At 45.9% G+C, this 9784-nt stretch overlaps 1 long non-coding RNA gene across 1 annotated transcript; it reads left to right on the top strand.

The window, feature by feature from the left end:
• The first annotated feature begins 1017 nt into the window (after positions 1-1017).
• LOC115205762 (uncharacterized) lies at positions 1018-9400 on the top strand. Its single transcript, XR_003880673.1, has 2 exons — positions 1018-1141; positions 8366-9400. It is a non-coding gene; the product is annotated as an uncharacterized LOC115205762 (long non-coding RNA).
• Positions 9401-9784: the final 384 nt, after the last annotated feature.

The following is a 9784-nucleotide window of genomic DNA, read 5'->3' as shown; positions in this document are numbered from 1 at the left end:
CTCTATCCTGTAGTCTACTGCTCCATACTGTAGTCTACTGCTCCATACTGTAGTCTACTGCTCCATACTGTAGTCTACTGCTCTATGCTGCTCTATGTTGCTCTCTACTGCTCCATACTGTAGTCTACTGCTCCATACTGTAGTCTACTGCTCTCTACTGCTCTATACTGTAGTCTACTGCTCTACTGTAGTCTACTGCTCTATGCTGCTCTATGCTGCTCCCTACTGCTCTATACTGCTCTCTACTGCTCTATACTGTAGTGTACTGCTCCATACTGTAGTCTACGGCTCCATACTGTAGTCTACGGCTCCATACTGTAGTCTACTGCTCTATACTCTAGTCTACTGCTCTATACTCTAGTCTACTGCTCTCTACTGCTCTATGCTGCTCTCTACTGCTCTATGCTGCTCTCTACTGCTCTATACTGCTCCATACCGCTTTAGCTGTCGGAGTGGGTGGATAAAGGGAGGATGGGTTGAGTGGGTGGATACAGGAAGGGTGGTTGAGTGGGTGGATAAAGGGAGGATGGGTTGAGTGGGTGGATGGATGATACAACTGAGGAAGAATAGTTGGCTGGATACAGTAGGTGGAGGTGGATGAATGATTTGGACAGATGACTCTCTAGTCCCTTGGTGGTAGGGAATGATGTGAGGACCCAGAATAGATGGACTATGAAGAGAAGTGTGTCTGTGTGTGTGTAGGAGCTTGGCACTACATGGAGTTTTCCTTTACCCTCTGCTCCCAGACATGTTGTTTCAGTGTGAATACTGCAGCAAAGAGCTGTTCTGTCCTGTGTTTGGGGGGAAATCCCTTGTTCTCCCTCTCTCCCCCCTCTCTCCTGCTCACTCTCCCTCACTCCTGCTCTCTATCCCACTCCCTCTCTCCCTCCTGTTGTGCCTATCTCCCTCCCTCTCTCTCGCGCTCTCTCTTTTTCCCTCCCACTCCCTCTCTCCTTCCCTCCCCCCTGCCTCTCTCTCTGAGTCATTGTTCCACTCAGGCATGTCCAAGGCTACAGGCTCTATTAGTGAAAAGCAGTGGCCTAACGCTCCTAAATCTGCCAAACACATTCTGAGTCAACACTGGAAATAACCCGGGATTTACCGTCCGCTAGAGACGTGTTTTTACATCCATCCATCCAAGGTAAGAGGAAAACCATGGGTCTAGAATGTATTCAAATCCACTGATGCTTATGATTTTTTTCATTCCAGATGGAGAGAGAATGCCAGTATTGAGTACAGTAGGTAAAGGATGCTGAAAAAAGAGTAAAATGTTGAAGCCTTTTTGTGAAGTTTATCACATTAGTCACAAAGGCCATGGATATTTGGAGACAGATGGTTTAACCATTATGATGCAGACACTATAACATTATGTTTGTTGTAATTCTCTCAGAACGCAATTACAAGGTGAAAGAAGTTAAAGAACACTTTGGGTTGTGTGACACTTCCAGAAATGGAAGACAAGCCCCAACATTAAAAACAACAGATGCGTTTTCAGAAAGTATTCAGACACCTTGACGTTTTCCACATTTTGTGAGGTTACAGCCTAATTCTAAAATTGATTAAATATCACATTTACATAAGTATTCATACCCTTTACTCAGTACTTTGTTGAAGCACCTTTTGCAGCGATTACAGCCTCGAGCCTTCTTGGGTATGATGCTACAAGCTTGGCACACCTGTATTTGGGGAGTTTCTCCCATTCTTCTCTGCAGATCCTCTCTCAAGCTCTGTCAGGTTGGATGGGGAGCGTCGCTGCACAGCTATTTTCAGGTCTCTCCAGAGATGTTCGATCGGGTTCAAGTCCGGGCTCTGGCTGGGCCACTCAAGGACATTCAGAGACTTGTCCTGAAACCACTCCTGTGTTGTCTTTTCTGTGTGCTTAGGGTTGTTGTCCTTTAGAAGGTGAACCTTCGCCCCAGCTTGAGGTCCTGAGCGCTATGGAGCAGGCTTTCATCGAGGATCTCTCTGTACTTTGCTCCATTCATCTTTCCCTCGATCCTGACAAGTCTCCCAGTCCCTGCTGCTGCAAAACATTACCACCCTGACCAAGGCCCTCTCCCCCGATTGCTCAGTTTGGCCAGGCGGCCAGCACAAGGAAAAGTCTTGGTGGTTCCAAACTTCTTCCATTTAAGAACAATGGAGGCCACTGCATTCTTGGGGACCTTCAATACTGCAGAAATGTTTTGGTACCCTTCCCCAGGTCTGTGCCTCGACACAATCCTGTCTCAGATCTCTACGGACAATACCTTCGACCTCATGGCTTGGTTTTTGCCCTGACATGCGCTGTCAACTGTGCCTTTCCAAACGATGTCCAATCAATTGAATTTACCACAGATGGGCTCCAATCCAGTTGTAGAAAAATCTTAAGGATGATCAATGGAAACAGGATGCACCTGAGCTTAATTTCGAGTCTCATAGCAAAGGGTCTGAATATTTCAAATCAAACCAAACTTTATTTGTCACCTGCGCCGAATACAACAAGTGTAGACCTCACCATGAAACGCTTACTTACAAGCCCTCAAACAACAATGCAGTTCAAGAAATAATGTTAAGAAAATATTCAATAAATAAAAAAAATTAAAAATGAAGTAACAAAAGAATTACAATTACAATAACAAGAGAATTACAATTACAATAACGAGGCTATATACAGGGGGTACCGGTACCGAGTCAATGTGTGTGGGTACAGGTTAGTCGAGGTAATTTGTAAAGTGAATATGCATAGATAATAAACAGCGAGTAGCAGCAGTGTAAAAACAAAGGGGGGGGGGTCTATGTATCCAAGATGGCGTAGCAGTCAGACGTGTGTTTGTCTTGTCCCCGTGTAAATAATAGTTTTCCTCATTTTTTTCGAATATTTTTGTATATATTTTAATCTAATTTTCCATCTACGGACTGAGTATACTCTACTGCAACCCGCCTCACCCAATGTGGTACGGATCTGCTATTATTATACTTTAGAACCGGAACCCCCATCGGAAGCTAGCCAGCTAACTAGCTACTAGCTACTAACTAGCTAGTAGTCAGTTAGCCACTGCTAGTGGTCTTCACTGTTAACTCAGACACCAGCCAGCCTCAGCTTGGTCAATACCTGCCAGTCTGCACAGCGCGATATCAACCCAGAGCCTATCGGACTGCTTTCTCTACCACATCTCCGTATTCCTACCATAAACTCTGGACCATTACACAGGACCATCGCAGCTAGCTAGCTGCTATCCAAGTGGCTACTCCTGGCTAACGCCTCTGTCCCGAAGCAAGCACCAGTTAGCCTTGAGCTAGCCTCGAGCTAGGCCCATCTCCCAGCTAGCCGAAGAGGTCTACCAGCTAATTATTGGGCTACAATACCTCTTTAGCCAATTGGCCTGGATCCTTTATTGCCGACACGGAGCCCCGCCGATCCATTACGACTGGTCTGCCAACGTAATCATCTGAGGTGGTTTCAACAGGCTTTTCCGTTGCGACGTTGCCGTAGACCCACCTGCCAACCCCGGCCCGCTAGCTTTCTGAATTGCCATGTCTCCAGCTTGCCTAGCGTAGTAGCGACTACCGAACGGCTCCCTGACTCACCTATTGCTGCTCATTGGACCATATGATCACTCGGCTACACATGCCTCTCCCTAATGTCAATATGCCTTGTGTACTGCTGTTTAGGTTAGTTATTATTGTTTTATTTCACTGTAGAGCCCGCAGCCCCACCATAAATGCCTTAGATAGCTCTTTTGTCCCACCCCCCACACATGCGGAGACCTCACCTGGCTTAACTGGTGCCTCCAGAGATGCAACCGCTCTCATCATCACTCAATGCCTAGGTTTACCTCCACTGTACTCACATCCTACCATACCCTTGTCTGTACATTATGCCCTGAATCTATTTTACCACACCCAGAAATCTGCTCCTTTTATTCTCTGTTCCCAACGCACTAGGCGACCAGTTTATATAGCCTTTGGCCGTACCCTTATCCTACTCCTCCTCTGTTCATCTGGTGATGTAGAGGTTAACCCAGGCCCTGCAGTGCCTAGCTCCACTCCCATTCCCCAGGCACTCTCATTTGTTGACTTCTGTAACCGTAAAAGCATTGGTTTCATGCATGTTAACATCAGAAGCCTCCGCCCAAAGTTTGTTTTATTCACAGCTTTAGCACACTCCGCCAACCATGATGTCCTAGCCGTATCTGAATCCTGGTTTAGGAAGGCCACCAAAAATTCTGAAATGTCCATCCCCTACTACAACATTTTCCGACAAGATAGAACTGCCAAAGGGGGAGGAGTTGCAATTTACTGCAGAGATAGCCTGCAGAGTTCTGTCATACTATTCAGGTCTGTGCCCAAACAATTCGAGCTTCTACTTTGAAAAATCCACCTTTCCAGAAATAAGTCTTTCACCGTTGCCACTTGTTATAGACCCCCCTCAGCCCCCAGCTGTGCTCTAGATACCATATGTGAATTGATTGCCCCCCCATCTATCTTCAGAGTCCGTACTGTTAGGTGACCTAAACTGGGATATGCTTAACACCCCGGCCGTCCTACAATCTAAGCTAGATGCCCTCAATCTCACACAAATTATCAAGGAACCTACCACGTACAACCCTAAATCCGTAACCATGGGCACCCTCATAGATATCATCCTGACCAACCTGCACTCTAAATACACCTCTGCTGTCTTCAACCAGGATCTCAGCGATCACTGCCACATTGCCTGCGTCCGTAATGGGCCCGCGGTCAAACGACCACCTCTCATCACTGTCAAACGCTCCCTTAAACACTTCAGCGAGCAGGCCTTTCTAGTCGACCTGGCCCGGGTATCCTGGAAGGATATTGACCTCATCCCATCAGTAGAGGATGACTGGTGGCTCTTGAAAAGGGCTTTCCTCACCATCTTAAATAAGCATGCCACCTTAAAAAAATGTAGAACTAAGAACAGATATAGCCCTTGGTTTACCCCAGACTTGACTGCCCTTTACCAGCACAAAAACATCCTGTGGCGTACTGCATTAGCATCAAATAGCCCCTGCGATATGCAACTTTTCAGGGAAGTCAGGAACCAATATACACAGTCAGTTAGGAAAGCTAAGACTAGCTTTATCAGACAGAAATTTGCATCCTGTAGCACTAATTCCAAAAAGTTTTGGGACACTGTAAAGTCCATGGAGAATAAGAGCACCTCCTCCCAGCTGCCCACTGCACTGAGGCTAAGTAACACTGGCACCACCGATAAATCTACGATAACCGAGAATTTCAATAAGCCTTTTTCTACAGCTGGCCATGCTTTCCACCTGGCTACCCCTACCCCGGCCAACAGCTCTGCACCTCTGCAGAAACTTGCCCAAGCCCCCCACCCCCAACTTCTCCTTCACCCAAATCCAGACAGCTGATGTTCTAAAAGAGCTGCAAAATCTGGATCCCTACAAATCAGCTGGGCTAGACAACCTGGACCCTCTCCTTCTAAAATTATCCGCAGAAATTGTTGCAACCCCTATTACTAGCCTGTTCAACCTCTCTTTTGTATAATCTGAGATCCCCAAAGATTGGAAAGCTGCCGCAGTCATCCCCCTCTTCAAAGGGGGAGACACTCTAGACCTAAACTCTTATAGACCTATATCCATCCTGCCCTGCCTTTCTAAAATCTTCGAAAGCCAAGTTAACAAACAGATCACCGGCCATTTCGAATCCCACCGTACCTTCTCCACTATGCAATCCATGGCTTCTGATTGGGATATGTACATATGGTCACATTGGGGATGACATCGTTGATGCACTTATTGACGAAGCTGGTGATTGAGGTGGTATACTCCTCAATGCCATGTAATGAATCCCGGAACATATTCCAGTCTGTGCTAGCAAAACAGTCCAGTAGCGTAGCATCCGCATCATCTGACCACTTCCGTATTGACTCCCAATCACAGACAGATGTGATTCAGCCTGGATTCGAATCAGGGACTGTAGTGACGCCTCTTGCACAAAGATGCAGTGTCTTAGACTGCTGCTGCGCCACTCGGGAGTCCCAATAACAATACGATCCTACTACATAGTGCTGAGTTGTTTGTAAACACAACAGATATTAATATACCAGTAATCTGAAACATCTGGGTTTCCATGATGACAGAGAGAGACATAAACGGACAGAAATACACTCCAACTGTAGAACCAGTCAGCTCACAAGCTCGCACGCACTCGCACGCATGCACTCATACATACGCACTCACATGCGCACGCACTCACACGCACTCACACGCACGCAAGCACTCACACAAACACCCAACATACACCCACACTCAGCCATCTGGCTCTATCAGGTTCCTGTTACTGGATAAGTTACATGGAAAAATGAATAGGTGACTGGATGTAAACCATGATAGAAGGGCCAAACCAACTAAAACTATGGTAGAGGGTTAGAACAGACAGACCAAGTCTCTAATGGGACTGGATGTAAACCATGGTAGAGGGTTAGAACAGACAGACCAAGTCTCTAATGGGACTGGATGTAAACCTGGCCAGGAGTAAGACGTCTCTAATGGATTCAGCACTGCAGTCCCAGGGGTGTCTGGAGGCCTGGTTCTGAGGCCTGACTGCAGGGAGATTTGACCCCATAAGGGTGGAGGGATACTAGTGTTCTAGGGGCTAACGTATGGGGCTGGGGCTAGGTCCTGGGGACCGAAGGTCTGGGGCTCCCCCATCAGAGGACACTTTTGTAGTCTGGGGTCTGGGTCCTATATTAGGGAATAAAGGCTGGGGTCTGGGTCCTATATTAAATCAAATCAAAGTTTATTTGTCACGTGCGCCGAATACTACAGGTGTAGACCTTACAGTGAAATGCTTACTTACAGGCTCTAACCAATAGTGCAAAAAAATATATATAATAAAATAAAATAAAAAAGGTGTGTGAGTAGGTAAGTAAAGAAATAAAACAACAGTAAAAAGACATTTGAAAATAAGAGTAGCAAGGCTATATACAGACACCGGTTAGTCAGGCTGACTGAGGTAGTATGTACATGTAGATATGGTTAAAGTGACTATGCATATATGATTAACAGAGTTCTGGTTCTGCGTCCTATATTAGGGAATGAAGGCTGGGATTCTGGGTCTTATATCAGGGGCTAAAGGAGGGAGTCTGACTATTTGACCCTATGAGGGTGAATTAAATCTGGGTCTGAAGGTTAAAATGGCGCCGAAGAGGATGGCTGACGTTTTACGTGCCCGTAATCAATTGTGCTATTTTTATACATTTTTTGCATTGTCTGTAACTTATTTTTGACATAATGTTGCTGCTTCCGTCTCTTACGACCGAAAATAATTTCTGGACATCAGAAGTGGTATTACTCACCCCAGACTGGAAGAAGCTTTTTACTTTAACAAGTTTGACAAGAAAGATATACTGCTCTCCCAGGAACAGACCCAGATCCCCGTCATTTGCTTAAAGAAAATACGGAGGAAAAGAGGACACAGATCAGGCTGCCTTCTGAGAATCCGTAGGCAAGAAGAGTTAATTCCCACTGCCATCAATTCTACTTGCAAATAAAATGGATTACCTACGATTACGATTATCCTACCAACGGGACATTATGAACTGTAATATCCTATGTTTCACCGAGTTGTGGCTGAACGACGACATGGACAATATAGAGCTGGAGGGATTTTCAATGCACCGGAAGAACAGAGAAGTTATGTCTGGTAAGACGATGGGTGGGGGTGTGTGTCTTTTTGTCAATAACAGCTGATGCGCGATGTCTAATATTAAAGAAGTCTCAAGGTATTGCTCGCCTGAGGTAGAGTACCTCATGATAAGCTGTAGACCACACTATCTACCAAGAGAGTTCTCATCTATATTATACGTAGCCGTCTATTTACCACCACAGAATGAAGCTGGCACTAAGACCGCACTCAATCAACTCTATAAGGCCATAAGCAAAGAAGAAAAAGCTCACCCAGAAGCAGCGCTCCTAGTGGCTGGGGACTTTAATGCAGGCAAACTTAAATCAGTTTTATGGCTGAATAGTAAATTGCAGACTTCACATGAAACTAGTCTACTGTCATGAAACTAGTCTACTGTCATGAAACTAGTCTACTGTCATGAAACTAGTCTACTGCCATGAAACTAGTCTACTGTCATGAAACTAGCCTACTGTCATGAAACTAGTCTACTGTCATGAAACCAGGCTACTGTCATGAAACCAGTCTACTGTCATGAAACCAGGCTATTGTCATGAAACTAGTCTACTGTCATGAAACTAGTCTACTGTCATGACAGGAACAGTGAAATGGAATATAAAGTATATCTCTGTACGACTCCCCTCACTCTACCCCCTCTCTACACTCTCCCCCTCTCTCTCCTCTCTCTGTCTTCCCATCTCTCTCTCCTGTTATAAAGGGTATGTTACAGGAAGGAGCTGCCAGAGAAGAGAACCCATATCCTCCAACACACAGCAGATTCCTCCACATCCTCCAACACATGGCAGAGTCCTCCACATCCTCCAACACATGGCAGAGTCCTCCACATCCTCCAACACATGGCAGAGTCCTCCACTCATCCAACACATGGCAGAGTCCTCCATCTCTCTCTCTCTGTTTCCTTCCCTCCCACCCCTCTAATCTTCCAAAATGAAATTTCATACTTTCATGCAAGAAAATCCAAAGTGGCAAGAATCCATTGGAGGCAGGAAGAGAAGGAGCCCATGGACAACCAGAACCGTGCTCAGAATTCCACTCCCAGAGTTTTTCTCAGAGTCTCCCAGCTAATATCCACTAAGGGCCCAGCCTGGCAACACAGAGAGTCTCCCAGCCAACGTCCACTAAGGTTCCAGCCTGGCAACACAGAGAGTCTCCCAGCCAACGTCCACTAAGGTTCCAGCCTGGCAACACAGAGAGTCTCCCAGCCAACGTCCACTAAGGTTCCAGCCTGGCAACACAGAGAGTCTCCCAGCCAACGTCCACTAAGGTTCCAGCCTGGCAACACAGAGAGTCTCCCAGCCAACGTCCACTAAGGTTCCAGCCTGGCAACACAGAGAGTCTCTCAGCCAACGTCCACTAAGGTTCCAGCCTGGCAACACCGCCACGGGACGTTCTTGCACGCATACACACAAGCACATTCGAATACCCGAGCTGACAAGGTGAAAAATCTGTTGATCTGACCTTGAGCACAACATTCCATTGCAACTACTGTATGTATATGACAATACATAATTTAAAAAATATATATTATACAGGACTTCCAACAGTACATATATGATTGAGAATCATGGAGGCCATTGTATCCTGCTGCTAGACTCCTGTATCATGCTGTCTCCCATCTTCCCCCCTCAGCAATATCTTCCAGTCCTTTATTGATATCTCATGTTGTTTTTGAAAACATGTAAATGGCCAAACATGCTAAAATTATCAATTTTGTCTTGCTGATATTCGAAAAGACATTGTTGGAGTCTTGGCTGACACGAGAAAGTAACTTAGATAGTCAGTTCAGAGCAGGAATTGGAATGAAACTCCTGTCACTGCATCCTGATCCTTGTTTTCAGTTGACTGGCGAGGAGTTTTGTCCCCAGCTGGCTGAAGCGTCTGTCCAACAGACATGGGTTCAGGTGGTATTTGTTTTCTTTCAACTGCCTTTGCTGCACTTGATCGAGCTTGCCTGGCTGCAGTACAACCAACCGGGATAGTCTCAAAAGTTCAAACCTTGCCCATCTGCCACTGCATGCAGTCTCAATCCAACGCTTAAAAGTATTTGAAAGGAAACAAATACTATTTGAACCTAGGACTGCTGTCCAAAGCTGGTCTTCTTATGAGGGGTGTGTCC

The sequence above is a fragment of the Salmo trutta genome, chromosome 13, assembly GCF_901001165.1.
Source record: "Salmo trutta chromosome 13, fSalTru1.1, whole genome shotgun sequence".
NCBI classification, from domain to species: Eukaryota; Metazoa; Chordata; class Actinopteri; order Salmoniformes; family Salmonidae; genus Salmo; species Salmo trutta.
Note: the sequence above shows the minus strand (reverse complement) of the source record. Positions and strands in the feature narration are given on the sequence as shown.